Source organism: Genypterus blacodes, unplaced genomic scaffold (assembly GCF_046128005.1).
Source record: "Genypterus blacodes isolate CSIRO-AG114 ecotype Tasmania unplaced genomic scaffold, CSIRO-AGI_Gbla_v1 ptg000099l_1, whole genome shotgun sequence".
NCBI classification, from domain to species: domain Eukaryota; kingdom Metazoa; phylum Chordata; class Actinopteri; order Ophidiiformes; family Ophidiidae; genus Genypterus; species Genypterus blacodes.
The window spans coordinates 901,040-916,599 of NW_027466903.1; positions in this window are offsets into that span (position 1 = coordinate 901,040).

Genomic DNA, 15,560 nt, shown 5'->3' on the forward strand with positions numbered 1-15,560 from the left:
TTTGAGATTGGGCTCAAAACACATCAACCAGCCATTGTATTGGGTTGTGGTAATGACCCTGTAGAGTGGTTGTGATGAATATATTAAGGTTATATTAAATGAGGGTAGTAGGGTACATGGTCATCAGTTTATCTTTCACCAATGTCCTCTAACCATTACACACATTTCCCATAGAGAAACTCAGGATGACCTCCGAATGTTATGTCTTGCTGTCATCAACACAATATTTCTGTGATGACAGCTCTGTGACTACCTACTCTGATTACAGAAAGAAATTTTTGAAAATATACCGGACCACATTCTTTCTTTGTAAGCCAAATTATTTGGTTTACATGCTCTTAATCACTGCTTTTTCAATTTCACTGTCTTATTCCCTCTTTCTCTTTGGTCCACTGTCACGCTCATGATGTGGCCATCAAGCTTTGCTCATCAATATTAACATCCTGTCATAAACAAGAGAAAGTGTTTGCTGAGATTAAGTATTATTCTGCCATTGCTCTTAATTTTTCAAAGTAAAAACCTAAACATCTCCCAGTGGGGCTTTATTTAACATTGGAAAACACGTTTACATGTACCATGAATGTGCATAAAATGTGCATAAAACATTTACTAGCATGGATTTTTCAGCAAGGTATCTATATCACTTTTATGATCTCAACTCGTTTCCCCGTCTGGACTCTTCTCATCGTAGCCAAATGGCATCACCTTACAGTCAATCATAATCTTTACTTTCAACACTCTGCTCACGGACGATAAATTTACTTTCATATACTAAGGAATACTAGTCTGTGGTGGGTTGTGAATTCCTGTAAATGTCCCTGTAGGAATCAATAAGTCCATATCCTTTCCCACAGTCCTGATGCCGATTGTAAACTACTCTATATCAGTGGGGTGAGAGTGGATGGACAGCGGCTCCTCTCAGGAGTCATGTTGGATGCTTTGGATCCATGCCAGTGGCTGTCTCCCCTCAGGTTTAATCAGGGTCAGCCACAGTGCGTTATTGATAAATGTGTCTGCTTTACACTGAATAGGGTGGAGATTGAACAGCTAATACAAGACCACAGCCTTAAGGGTGAACACACTGTGAGGAGTTTGCTGATTGATGAATGATTACTTTTACAATCGGTGTTGGAATATCTATTGAAATGTTTGCATTGTCATTTGTCATCTATCTCACTGTCTGATCTGAAACTGCTGAAGAGAACATTTTATCAGTGGTTATTTTGAGTGTTACCATGTTTCTGTGAAAATCTCTGAAAATCTCACTCACATGTTATTTTGAACAGCACTGGCAGCCCCTCAGCCTCTAACATCTCCAGGCATCATTTGCTATTAATCTAAAGGAATTCTTGATTTATTTGATTTGATTATTTATTTAGCATTGCTTCAAGAACCTGTCAGTCTTCAAAAAATGGAAAATGCTGCTCTGCCCTACCAATGACATGACCAGCTTAACAAAACTATGTGAGACATCAATGATTCAGTCCCATAGTAGCATCATCCTGGATGTTGGGTTCATTTCGCAGTTCCCTTTGATATAACAACTGCCTGCATTTTGGAGGGCTAATTCCCAATGTAACATGCTTGCATGAGCAAAAACCCCCAGGAATTCCTTTCATATAAACCTCCCTCTCGTCTCCATCCAACATGTGGAGAAACCTCCCATGTGATATCAGCAGCGCACCAAAGACAAAGTCATTTACATATCCCACATCTCCTGTTTACACGGCTCCCATTTATCATCAAAGACCACTTTATGGATAGGTTTTGCAATGTGTAACTGATATTAATCAAGTGCAGATCCAATTGGAAACACAGAAATCCACCCAGGGGCCACTATCTCCTTGTCTGCATGGTGGGCATGGAGGCCCATCTCCTGGGTTAATATTATATGCAGATTAAGTGTAAAAGTAAGCAGAAAAGGCAAAGGGAAACATAGATTGCAGAACGCAGATCTCCTACACTCAGCATTTTGGCTTTGTCTGATGTGATAGATTATTTGTGCACAAGTGCTTTTGAGGGACACAGCAAACTGTTTGCAGGAGGCAATCTAAAGTTCCATTTGAGGGTTGAGGCCATTGCTGCAGTCTACACAACCAAAGGTCCAAAAACTTGTTAGACTAGTATTAATGCATATGAACAAGCAGTGTCCTGTTCTTTCTATATAGACAGTTTAGAGAAGTTGTTGCCACAATGTACACAGCACCACAAAAAAAAAAAAACTATAACAATGGTATACAGTAGGTGCACGGCTAGAGACCATGAGCCAAATACTCACAGAGCCTCAACGGGGACATTAAATGGACTGTGATAAAATACCCAGGAGCTCAGGCCACTCACTGTGGAGATCTGTCCTCCACAGTGGAGTCTTGAGGTTTACTAATGGGATTTACAAGGCTCCTGGATAAAGCACTTGGGGAAAACCACATCATTTAATATTTTTACATTTACACAGTTTTTTTTTACCCGAGACCTTGTTTTCCTTCAGCTTTTCCATCATTACAGCTGAGTGTGTCTAAAATGTCTTTTATTTTATTATTTTTTTTAAATAATGTACTCACTCTACACACAGAAAGCAATTACTTTTCAAATTTTTTAACAATAACACCCACATTATGACAGGGCGCTTTACACCTTTGACTGAACCCCTGTGGAGTTTTAGATATGTTATTTTAATTAGCGTGAGAATACTTGGCTGGCAAGTTCATCCATCAAGTATACAGTATGCTACAATGTAGTACCAGTGAGACACCAGCGCTCTTGTCGGCCTCTTAATTATAACTAGTTTGTTGTGAAGAGTTTGTGCTTCACTGTCTCCTAATGGACCCGATGGAAATCAGTCAGTGTGCGATATCTGCTTTATTCTCTGAGAGTGTGAAACAGAGCAGAACAAACAAACCTGACTGTAACCTGACAAAAAGTTTTTACTGGCCTGACCGGAAGGTAATAAGAGAAAACACAACATTGTTATAAAAGCTGTTTTATCATAGTCAGTAAACAAAGTCAATATTCACATCCAAAATTTTATATCAATTCCACTTCAACGACTTTATTCATTGTGATCTACTGTCAACTGCCTGTTAGTTTTAATCTTCACAATAAATGTTTCTCTGCACAGCTTACAGTGCCGGCTGAGAGGTGATTTAGCTGAGTCCCAAATGAAAGATGCAAAAAAAATGAAACAGGCATACAAAATTACATCATTCCATTTCAATAGGAATAAAAAGGACATCAGACACAACATCGTTGCCAGTGTCTCTCCAACAGGATTACAACCTCTTCACTCTCCAAATGACTTCCATTTGTCCCATTTTCCTACGACTCCACTAATTTATATTCACCTGAGTCGAGTCATTCTCTCACATCAGCCGCCTTCATTCCCTTAGAGCCGAACATGAAATCTTGAACCTCGCCTGACCTAAATCTTAGAAATTATGTCTGAATTGGGTCCAGACAGGCCCAGGATAGTCACATCAAGCTGCTCTCAGTAAGCAGGGCAGTTTTACTTGAAGTAAATGTTTAATATGTAGGAAATATGTCACCAAAAAGAGATTTAGATTTAGTTTAAAGCCAGCCTATAACACGTTTGAAAGAAGAAATCACTTGTTAGATCCTTTAAATGTGAAGATGGATGTATAAGTGCCCATCCTCAGGAGGGTAAGAGGAAGCATTGCAATGCAAATGTTTCCAGAAGACTCAAATGATAAGAACATGGAAATATGTATCATTATATCCCCTTTAACTCTGGAGAACACACACAAGACAAATGACTGGTCCCTCCTACACACACACTCATGGACAGGAGAGATAATAGCACAAAGTGTCACACACATATACACTTTTTTTTTTCTCACATTTTTTCAACATGACACCAACACAAATAGGCAAGAGGCACATGCATACACACTCACACACCACCAGTAACAACTCTCCAGGCACACACAGCCACTCTGTTGTGTTGTTCCCATGGTGTCCCAGAGGTGAGAAGCAGTGACTCAGGGGGTGACAAAAGAGAACAAAGGCAAAACACGATCATCACAGATGCGAGCGTTAGAGGCATTGTGGAATTTACAAAAAAGGCCTCCCAATAACAGCACTGTGATTGTGTCCTCAAGCGTGAAAATACTGTAATCTCTCATCAAGATACATGGATCCACAGCAGGTTCAGCAGAGGGTAAATCAGACTGCTGCTCTGAAACGTATGCTAAGGTGACGTTCAAGAGCTTTTACTTTTTATTTAACATGTCCTTAACGTATGACACATGATATCTGTGCTTTGTGAAGTTTCAATTTAAGCAAATAGTGTGTTTCCATGTAAAAACAACAACAACAACGGGAATAGGGGATAATCCATTCTACAGCACAACAGAGACGTTAACACAGTGAACGTGTTGTCACAACAGTGTTGTCAGAGATCTTCTTAGATAACAAAGAAATGTCTGCTTTGAATTGTGTCCTCCAGCTTGAGGCTGTAGCACAGATGCTTTCTTTGCGTCAGGAGCCCTCACATGATGGCAAATGCTGATAGCAGCGTTTGGTGGCGTGGGTCTATTTTGGTGAATGCTCACGTAGCAAACATACAGTGGAAGCATGATAATAAAATGTGTGGAGTATTACAAATAATCTCTTAAACCACACATTAAACATATGTCTAATCAGTATGTGTGTGTGTTCAGCCTGCCCCATTGCACCAGAATGTAGGTGTAGCCATGCGAACAAAGCAATACTGTGTGTACCTATTTCATATTCAACACTGCCTTTGTTTCACATCTCATCTGTATTTCTGAGGGGCAGAGTTTGAGTTTCCTCCAGAGAAGCGCACCTTTTTCTCAAGTGTTCGTCAACAGCCCCTGCAGATGTGCTGCGTGCTAATGCAGGAATACTGCAACTAGAGCATACAAAGCACTCTAACTGAAGTGATAAAGCTGTGGGGCCAGAACACTCACTGCCTCACCAAGATAGCCAAAGATCCAAGAGCAAGTGTGTGAATCATACCAGATACTGTAATGTTAGTAAGATACAGTGTATATGGTTGCCGCGTCTCCATTTTTGTGAATGACACTGACAAACTTGGAATTGGAATTGGAAGTTGAAATAGCATGTCCAGTTACATCTGATGGACCCTGCTGACTAATGCGCTTTAACAGTGTTGTGTTATAATGTTTGCCAGCACAAAAATGATGTGTAAGAAGAACTCTTTTGACCTTGGAGCCATCTGGCAGAGTTTTAAAAGTCCATCCCTCATTGTTTACATTCTGTATCGGTTCATAGCAAGGTCTGCAACACTAATGTCTCCTCCCCCACGGGAATTGAATCTGAGCTGAGAGTTGAGAATATAAGGCTATACCGCTTCTGCCTGCAAAAAAGGAGACTGCATGGGCCTGAAGGCTGTCTGAGAGGCTGTCTGCAGGTCGAGCCAGTCTCCCAAATCGTCAGGTGCCTAGCAGAATAAACAGTTGCTTAAACTTTGACAACACTAAATGAAACGCCTGAGATATGAGGTGGAGGGCCTTAAACTAGCGAATTCACTTCCAGCTCATCATTTGCTTGGCACATATTTTGGATTTTTCTAGTTTTCCAGTGGTCTGGCATTGCCTCAGCTGAAGAAATAACTGAGTCATTGCGAGCAGGATTAAAGTTGGCAAAGTGCGGTAACGTTGGAGTCAGACGGTGTGAACTGGATCCACCTGCCAGTGCTAATGTGACATTATTCATGCAGCGAAACCAGTTGGAAATGAGCCGTTGCTGCTGAAGATGAACTGGGCACGAAAACAACACGGTTTGAAGTTTTCATTTCCATGACAAGCTTTGTGCTGAAGGTTTGCCAGCTCCGATGAGGGATATCAATAGAAACATGTAGGCGCATGGATCCATTAAACATTGAATGAGCTAAATGGGGTGAAATGTTGTGATTATTCTGATGAAATGTGAGATCAGATCACTTCAGACTTCTATAACAAAATGCATCAATCAGTGTTTCAACCATGGAAAATCCTACTGTAGGTGAGAATAATCTATACTCTTCCTCAAAATCTTCATACTTCAGACATGCATCAGCTTTGCTCAAGTAGCTTTACTGACAATGCAAAATTCCAAAGTGACCCTCAAGCTGAGTAGGTGAATGGTATCTGACTCTATAACTGCTCTGTGTTCGTGTTCAAACTGACCTTCAGTAGATGTTGGGTCATCTCTCCTGGGTGACAATTGTTATGAAAAAGGAGAAGGAGAAGCGCGTAAATTAGTTTGCTGACCGGAAACGCTCTCCACTCTCTTTAATACGTGAACAGTTGCAATTTCCTGGATATATTATATAAAAACATGCAGAAAGTGTAAATCCGCAGTGTGTCAAAGTCGTTAGCAGATCCAGCACAGCTTGAAAACAAGAGAAGGGGCCGAAGTGTGAAGCCGGCATAGTTCTGTTGCGTGTACACTTGTGTTTTATGTCAGGTCAGTGGTTCTCATTGTGTCGGTCACTGTACAGTGCTCCTGCATTACATTCCTACATGTCAACGCCGCACACAGCAGGCTGTCATGTTATGGTTCCTTCACATTGTCTTTGTTCTGCCAGAGCTGAACGTGTGAATAACCACATTGTCATATTTACATTTACTTTTCACAGAGCTCACATAATGGTTTTTCTACATGAAAGGATTCACCATGAAAAGTAAATTGGGAAATAACATAAATAATTCAACAATGCATTTTTTTCTTTTGTGTTTGATAATTAAAAGGAAGACATATTGTGAAATGCATGTCCTTTGCATGGCATCAAGGACTCCTCCTACACTGTGCATTAAAAAGAAATCAGTGGCTGCCATTGTCCCCTGCAAATTCAGATTAAAAATAATTTTGACAAGAATACAGACTAAGAATACAACCTAGATAGATTGCTTATTTGTTTGTTTTTCATGCCAGATCACAATGAAATCAGGGAAAAATGGGAAAAATCAAGGATGCACCACATTTCAGGTATTGTATTTCCTCAAACATTAAGCACAGTCAGCTGACCCGATTTACAGATACACTCACTCGTTTTGTGTCAGAAGGAAATACAATCAATGATCCCACCCCATGTTTTGGAAGAAGCCTGGAGACTCGAGGGAGATGTTGGAGGCCACTAACCCCTGTTTAATGAAGGGATCACTGTCATTCCATGTTTTGTTTTACAACGATGTGACCCTAGTGTTACAGTCGCAAGTGCACTGTTGGCTGACAAGAAAAATGAACGAGTGAGTTTCAGCTCAGTCCCACTACTTCCCAAAATCCAAGGACTTTGTGTCACGGTTTCCGAGTTCACCCTTTTAAAGTTTTATGTGAGTGTATTTAGCAATGAAAAACAGTTACCTTGAAAATAAAATAGTGCCTCGCCATATGTTTTAAATGTAATTATGATACAAATGATGATTTAAATGTCACTCTTGCTTAGTTGGATTTCCATTGAATTATAGTCTCTGTAAAGTTTCCTTATTACTACCAATTAGAAATAATTGGGCTTGTTATCTGGGCCATGGTTTGAATAATTAATATCTGGTCAACCTTTTCTGTTCACTCACAGACTAGTAGTTTTTAGATAACCATATGGAGAAATAAACTGCACTGCTGCGCAAGTAAATGTGGTAAAGACGCAGAACAAATCTACTCATGTGCAAATTGTTTGTTTCTGCTTATCTCTAACTCACCCCCTGAGATTCATTGTTTCTATGGAGACCAATGTGGGTGGCAGTGGTAGAGACTCAGGAGAGACATGGAGTCATCTTACCTGCTCAATCAGCTATTATTGTATGATGACAGTGGCAATTTTAAAAGTCAAAACACACACAATAGTGAAGAAAGAGATATCTGATAATCCAAAAAACACTAAAGCTATTTTTTTCACATTGTGCTACAGTGCAGAGCCGATCTGAACCGTCTGAAAATTCATTGGAAACACAAAGTGCTTATTTTAAATCCTTGTTTTGGCTTGGCATTTCCAGAAACCTCATGAAGGCTAAAACATCCTTATTGATGAGACGAAGCAGGATCTCAAATCTCTCCTCTCTCAGCAATGTGCTAATTACCCTGCAGCAAACCAGCTTCCCACTGCTGTATTCCAGACCACAAAGAGGGGAAAAAGAAACACAGTTTGGAAGGCTTACACTCCTCAAAGATGGGTCTCGAATTGGAATGGAAAAATGTCAAGTGTGGTGCTTTGTATCGAGGCGGATGAGAAAATTGAAAATCCTCCTTTGCTCAGCAGAGAGAGTTTCTCATTGCTTGACACAGCCAGGGCCAAGACAATTCTTAGCAAATACCAATGAATTATTTACATATTCCTGTCGCGTGAATAAATGTTGCTGTTATTTGCCTGGCTGGGGGAGAATGGACACAAACATGCTATGACAGCTATCATATTACAGTGCAGAGCCTCGTAGCGTGTGATGGCAGGAGAGCCCGAGCACAAGGCGACAGTATCTGCAAGCGGTGTCGATATATTGATCGCAACCCCGAGACCAATGGAACTGTCATGTCAGTGGCCATCCTAGCCCTGCTTAACTTATCGATCATTTAATAGTTTTTGCCAAGGCAGTCAATGGTGATGCAGAGTTTAATCTTTAACATCTATTTTCCCACTGTCTGAGAATAAAGCTGCGGAGTTCAAGGTGGCAGCCATTTCAACCTTAACCACTTTCTCCTTTCAGCCCATTTTGGCCAAGAAAGTCCATTTTTTAAAACAGTTTCGGCCGATTGCCTACCTATCAAAAGGGCAGGTTTTCACAGAATTGTTCCGCATCAATACCAGTTAAAGGAGTGTCTCAGTAGCTCACTAAAGCACAAGGCATTTGGATTGTCTAACATACTCAGATGCTTGTTTCCAATATAAATAAGCTGCCTTGTTTGGGATTCATGACATGAAGAAAAATGGCCTTGCTTTCTTCTTTCTTCCTTTGCAGATTCTATTTACCTTTTCAAACACACTTTTGTCATCACAGCTTTGTTGGGGAATCTATTCATTTCACAGTAACGTGTACAAGGTGCTAATTGTTAAATCCTGAGTCTGACACATCGAGCAGTGTAAAATGTTAAGTGAGGTGCAGTGGGTGACTCAACATCAGCAATGTTGACGCTCTGCAACATATTCAACATGTCAATGTCTTAACATGTAGATCAGTTTGAACTGCTTCAACATCTGGCATCGTCGCCTCATTTGCCTGCTCAGACTGCCAAACATGAAAAAAGACAAAGGGTCATCGTATCATATCAGATTGTGGGGAATGAAACTGGGACAACAAATGTTATTATGATTTTTTTTTAAAATGCATTATCTCTGAGTTTCCATAGGCTCAGAACTTATCAGTCAACGTACATCAAATACAGTTCATGGCAGAGTCACATCAGTGTCCACCCATCAAATGTTTCATTGATAAAAATGTAACTGAAATTCACAGAATTCTTTGGATGATTGAAAAACACAATTATGATAGTTACAAAAACAGAGCTGACATATATTTGCTGGTAACAATTTTCTCCTGCTCTTTCTGATGTATTACAGTAATTACATTCCAATAAATTAGACAATAAGAGGCTCCAAACATCTAAGTAAGTAAACACAGGGTTGCGCTGTTTACTTAAACAGAGCGCTGTAAAAAGTGTAAAGTGTCACTTCTTGCTCCTCCCTTTCATCTCCTCCTCTCCACCCACAGAGTGACTGTGTGTCCTTTACATCTGTCTCGGCTTAAGATGTGTCATCGTTATCGTGCCTCGGATCTGGTAAAAGTGTTTTTATGAGGTCTCAGAGGTACGGAAACATAGACCCATACATTGAACCAAAGGTTTAGAATAATCATGGGGAATGAATAACTTATGATCCACGCAATCCCAGGCACTTTCTTTATTTACAGCACAAAAGAGCCACAGGGCAGCGAGCTCATGACAACCAAACAGGGCGCTTTGTGAAGAGCATGAGAATGTTCTTTTTACATGCATGATACAACCGCGCTGAATAACCAACAGATCTATTTGGATGTTAATGCCTGTGTGGTATTTGATTTATCTTATTAATTTGCATGTAAACACACCATATATAACAAGTGCAGCTTTGCAGCTTGAGCACCATCTAACGACATCTGAGGCACGCTTGACAGATTGCGATAAAATAAAAAAATTCTGAGTCTATGTGGGCTTTTTATGACTCTAAATACCAAACAAACCACACACACACACACACACACACACACACACACACACACACACACACACACACACACACACACACACACACACACACACACACACACTCATATGATACTTTTGTGTGTAGCTTCATAATATGTGAGACCCCCCCTGGGTGTCAGAAAATACATTCTATTGTGCAGCTAGTAAATGTGTTTAAGCAGTTTGCTGAAGCATAAAGTCTCCTTACCTGAAGCCCCTCATAGATTACCACAGATATAATTTACTTTCAGCCAGCTGCGGTCCAGCCCACTGAACCCCTGGATTCTACTGCTTAGGCAAAAAATCCTTCCTATTTAAAGAAAGTAAGTCACCTGTGTTTCCTTGAGTCATAAACGTTACAATGAAACCCCATGTATAAGGACATTTTCAATTTCCAATGTCTTTGTGACTCACATATTCTTGAGCTGTTATATCCAGAGGTTATATACTGTATATAGTGGTTACATTACTGCTCAAGGCAAAAGAGATTTTTAAAGCAGTGTCTAGACTGAGGTTACAGTAGAGACCAAATAAAGACCAGCTGCTACTTCATATCGCTCAGAAGCAACCTTCAAACTAGATTTACTGTCACTCCTTAAACTGCCTAAACTTCAAAGCCCTTCACTGCAGTCTCTTCTCTATCAAATTGCCCATCAAGAATGCTCCAGATTGTATGTTTGTCTTACAAGCACAGAAATGCAACACTATGAACAAAATGTTTCAAAAGAGACAATAAGCGAGGAAGATTCTGTTGAAAGAATGTGGAGCAGTGGTGCCACATATCTCTATAGTGCAGCTGCTGATTTGATCAACCGGCTAGACGTTGGAATACTGATTGATTGAGTGAAATGTTGATCAAATCACATCAAACCAAACATTGTATTTAATTCAATTTACTCAAGATCTTAACAAAGCAAGGATGCCGTTTTGAGTGACAGAGGACTGGTTCCTGGGTTTTAGCAGGCCTTTTTATAAAGATGATAGACAGCAGGGTGATTGGTAACTGAAAACTCGATTTGTTGATGATTATCGGGTTGACTGGATAAATCCCTTCATTTTGTGCCGGTGAACAACGTTTTGATCTCCGCTAAAGCCTTTTACCTGTACTGGGCTGTGCGCATCAGTTTCAGCCTTCACACTGATGATAACACTTTGAAGATGGCTTGTGCCTTAAAGAGCCACTTCTCAGTCAGGACTTTAAAACTTTGACCGTACTCAGACAAATGATGTATATGCAACTAAATGAAATTCTGTACTTCACTCTGGATTTTTGCCTGATTCCCAGTATAACATTGTGAGTATGACTGTTGTTTTAGCTGTTTGGAGTATTTCTGGTCATATTCATATGTATAAACCTTACATAACCCACGTGTAACCAATAGAAACCAAAGAGCAACCCTGACATTTATCTTAAAATACCTTTCTTTAATTGAAAGGAGTAAAAACAACAAGCTGACACTTACAAACACCCTGCTAAGTCCTGCTGATTTAAGGAATCTGTGGGACTGCAGTAAATTGAGCCTTACTGAGCAAAGGGAGGAATAAATTTGCTTTTATGCCTCAGATTTGTTGATAACTGATAGCTACAGCTACTAGAGTGAAGCCTGTCTGAATTAAAAACATTTCCAGACACCAGACCCTCTAAAGAGTCAGAATGAATCGATTTGTTTTTTAGAAACTCATTTTTGGACACAAACCATTTTGTTTCCTTCAGATGGTCGATTAAAGACTTCTGGTACACACAAAAGATGAGAGGACATTTTTAAATAGTGATATGTAGTTAAATGTTCATGTCACACATTCAGAGGAAAGGCCCATATACTGTTTGTTCCTTTTTCCTATCAGGTCTACATAACACTCTATTATGCATTCAGCTCAAACTGACAGAAAGCTGCAGAGTGGAACGTTAGGGAACCATAGATGACTAGTCAGCAAACCCGGCCAGATACGATTCCCAGCCAGAGTTTAAATACAAATGCAGGTTTGTGGATGTGGGGGACTCAGGCCAGTTTTCAGGCAACCGCCAGATTGTTGCCTTGGTAGTATTCGTAGTGGAAACAGATGGGATGGGGTGCACAGTGGCAGATCATCGTTATTATGGTTACACAGTGGGGGCGGGTTAGAGGAGATCTTTCTTGCAGGGCAATGCATCATAGCTCATTCCAACTGGAAAACCAAAAAAATAGAATAAAATCAGTGGGCAATGTTGTAAAACTATGTGATACTGAAACACAAAATGTCAATCTTGATAGCTGTTTTCTATTGAATAAAAATTCTTAACATAGTTATGCCTAACAAAGTCAATGGAAGCCCAACAAAAACTCATTTTCGATTCATTTGTAACTTAGCAGTCTTTGTATTTTCTCCTGGGAAAGTATAATAATAAGCAGAATGATAAAGCGAAGGGACAACCCGAGCTGATGCCAATGGTATCGACAGCCTGGGACTCATGTCGGAGAGAACAGAGAAATATAGAAGCCTGCTGGGGCAACATAACTCCGCTCAGTGTCCCGAAGCTCAGAAACTAGAGGAGAAAAAGACACAATGCAATATTCTCTTTGGAATTAATTCAGTGTCTCTGTTCCAACAGTATCTAATTTGGTGTTGCTTGCCTTTCCTACTGTCTCAATCTGCCCCTCACACTCTCTGTCTCTCCCACTTTCTTCATCCATCTCCCTTACGATCTCGCCCGGTTTCGATTCCCCTCCTCCTCATAACCACCACTGCCACCACCTCATTCTCTTTTCTGTCTCTCACTCCTCTTCTCTCTCTGCCAGAGGCATTTGTTAGGGCGTCTTAGCGGCGAGTGCAGAAAGAAAGGGAGGGAGGAAGAGAGGCCTTGAGCTCGACTCCAGAAGTCTGATTGGGAAGAACGAGAACCGGGAGAGATGATATGAAGGCACACTTCCACCACCCAATCCTCATGAGAGATGGGTGGAGGGGAAGTGAACAAGAAAAAAGAGAGAGAGAGAGAGAGAGAGAGAGAGAGAGAGAGAGAGAGAGAGAGAGAGAGAGGGGAACAAAAGTGATCGAGACACAAAGGGAAGTGGAAACAGTTATCCTTTTATCCCCATTTCAAGAGGCTAACCTCATTAAAAGTATGCTTAATGCCACGGGAATGCTGAGGGCATAACAGATAATAAGGCTTCACGCCAATAGTACATGTTCTGTCTGAATTCATAGGTTTTTTAACTCAATAACTTACTCAATAATCTGCTTCCACAGGTGCTTCTTTAATAAGTGCTTTAGCCTTCCTATCTGTTTGGCTGAAAGGATGAACTAACAGTGCCTTTTGAGATGTGGACTAGAAAGAGTGGGAAACTCTGTAACTTCAGGTATGAAAACACTGCGCCATTTTTAGTGTCTGAAATAAAAACAGCAGTAAATGAGTCAAATATGAGAAGGTCATGTGTTTTCCAGTCCGTTGCTCCTACTGAATGGGTCCCCATGGCCTAAATGAGGATGGATGTAACCTGAAGAAGATTCATTGGTCTGAGATCAACAAGCCCTGGGAAGACAAGGACGGAGAGGAGAGGAGAGGAGAGGAGAGGAGAGGAGAGGAGAGGGGAGGAGAGGAGAGGAGAGGGGAGGAGAGGAGAGGAGAGGAGAGGAGATGGAACCTGGACAAGGTTCCCCCGTGTAGTCCAGAATGAAGAGAGGCAGGAGGTCAAGGTACACATACTCAAGCACGCCTCTCTGTCTTTCTTTTATCATCTCTCCCCAATATTGATATTCTTTTTTTCTTTTAAGTACCCATGAAACAGAAGCAAAATGTAAATTTCCCTGTCAGACTCAGGATTGAGTGTAAATGCACAAATGCTGCTCAAATACAACAAATCCCCACTGTAAACAGCAGTTAACACCACTAAAATCTTTTTTTCATGTATTTATTGATGTCTTGGAAGAGGATCCGGCATGTAGCCAATTAAAAATGAACTTCAATGAGACCAGAGTCTGGAAAACTGAAACAATGAGATGTGTTGTGATGGTAGGAATAGAGGGCAACGTCTCATTAAGATGATAGCAGACTTTACAGTGGCTACTCTGGGTGATTTATTGGACTTGACCAAGTGCATACACTTATAGGTCTCTATCTACATTAAACCTTCAGACACTTGATATCTTCCATGATTCATGATGAGGAGCTCTGAAACACCTCAAGGTCAAACTGATAACTATGGGATGTTGGATGGTGACATCAGCTTAAATTCTGGACCTTGCCCTGTTCCTTCTCCACTCACTGCAAAGTGTGGAAATAGAAAACAGTTACACTTGTAACAGTTCCACTTGCAACTTGGGGCAGTAAACAAATCCAAAAGAGAAAGCAGAACATTGAGAGCACATTAACATAAGACACATGTGTTTCTCCTTCATACCTCCAGGCTATGGTCAAGCCCTACACCCCCGGCCGACCACTTCGCTCTGCTGCCTCCAGGCGACTGGCTGCCCCGGCGCTCAGCGGCCCCTGCTTGCGATCGATGCGGTCACGGCTTTTCTCTGTTCTGGCACCTCAGTGGTGGAATGCTCTCCCGACTGATGTCAGGACAGCGGAGTCGCTACCCATCTTTCGCCGCAGGCTGAAGACCCATCTCTTCAAGAAACACTACCCGGATCCTCCCTCTTAGGACATCACCTACTCTGTCCTAGCTCTTCTGATGCTCTTGTTTTCTAATCTTTCATTTCTAATCTGTCCTTTTGTTTTTTGTTTTTTTCTCATTCATCATAGTACCTAACTTATTGCACTTCTACTCTAGCTCTAGTTATGCTCTTAGCTGTTGGTTTAGGAAGGAAATGCGCTTACGATTTCTTGTGACCTGAAGTTCTTTTATCTACCTTTGTTGAACACACTTATTGTAAGTCGCTTTGGATAAAAGCGTCTGCTAAATGACCGTAATGTAATGTAATGTTTCTGTTTGGACGTGATGTGTTGTTATTCTGTTCAAACTTGAGGCCTGATGCATTGGTGCATTGGTTATATTATTACAACCACATTTATTGGGTTGAGTTTTATTTTTTGGGCGAGAGAGCATTTAATTTGATTTGTAATTATATTGCCTACATGGATTAATCAGTATGGAAGCCTGTGCAATGTGATGGTCAGCTAGCTCGGATTTCATTAAAATCCAATCAACGGGAGCTGAAATGTAACCCGTGGCACATGTTTTAATTTATCTAATGCGGAAATTGCCAAAAGTTAGAGGTAAAACACCTTTTCATGTCGATACATTTGACTTTCATCATAATCCACCCAGCAATGTCTGAATGAATGGATGGAACCAATCAAACTCCTGTTTCATTTCTCCAAATAGCTAAGGTGACTTCTCAACCAGAAACATGAGCGCGTCCAACCGTAGGCACCACTGCCATCC